This window comes from Glycine max, chromosome 11, assembly GCF_000004515.6.
Source record: "Glycine max cultivar Williams 82 chromosome 11, Glycine_max_v4.0, whole genome shotgun sequence".
In the NCBI taxonomy this organism is placed as follows: Eukaryota; Viridiplantae; Streptophyta; class Magnoliopsida; order Fabales; family Fabaceae; genus Glycine; species Glycine max.
The window spans coordinates 14,721,729-14,722,705 of NC_038247.2; positions in this window are offsets into that span (position 1 = coordinate 14,721,729).

The following is a 977-nucleotide window of genomic DNA, read 5'->3' on the forward strand; positions in this document are numbered from 1 at the left end:
GATGAATTCCATGCAGAGTACAAGTTTAGACCTTGTAGATTGCCTAATGGGACAAAGGCCATTGGCTGTAAATGGGTCTTTAAGACCAAAAGGGATTCATTAGGCAACATTGAGAGATACAAGGCAAGACTTGTTGCTAAGGGATTTACTCAAAGAGAAGAAATCTACTACACAGAGACTTTTTCTCCTATATCTAAGAAAGATTCTATTCGTATTATTTTGGCATTAGTTGCTTATTTTGACCTTGAGTTGCAACAAATGGATGTGAAAATAGTCTTTCTTAATGGTGAGTTAGAGGAGGAGGTTTATATGAAATAACCTGAAGGCTTCTCCTCTAGTAGTGGTGAACATTTGGTTTGCAAGCGTAATAAATCTATATATGGTTTAAAACAAGCCTTCAATCAGTGGTACCTTAAGTTTCATGGGATAATTTCTTCATTTGGTTTTGATGAAAACCCCATGGATCAATGCATATACTACAAGGTCAGTGAGAGTAAAATATTTTTTATTGTTTTATATGCAGATGATATTTTACTTGCAGCCTATGATCGAGGTTTGCTACATGAGGTGAAACAATTTCCCTCTAAGAGTTTTGACATGAAGAATATGGGTGATGCATCTTATGTCATTGACATTAAGATTCATAGAGATAGACCTCGAGGTATTTTAGGTCTATCACAAGAAACCTATATTAACAAAATTTTAGAGAGATTTCAGATGAAAGATTGTTCACCAAGTGTTGCTCCCATTGTAAAGGGTGATAGGTTTAATTTGAATCAATGTCTAAAGAATGACTTTGAGAGGGAACAAATGAAAAACATTCTTTATGCTTTAGTTGTTGGAAGTCTCATGTATACTCAAGTGTGCACAAGGTTTGACATTGCTTTTGCAGTTGGAATGTTAGGAAGATATCAGAGTAATCCAGGTATTGACCACAGGATAGTTACAAAGAAAGTGGTGAGGTACCTTCAAGGGAC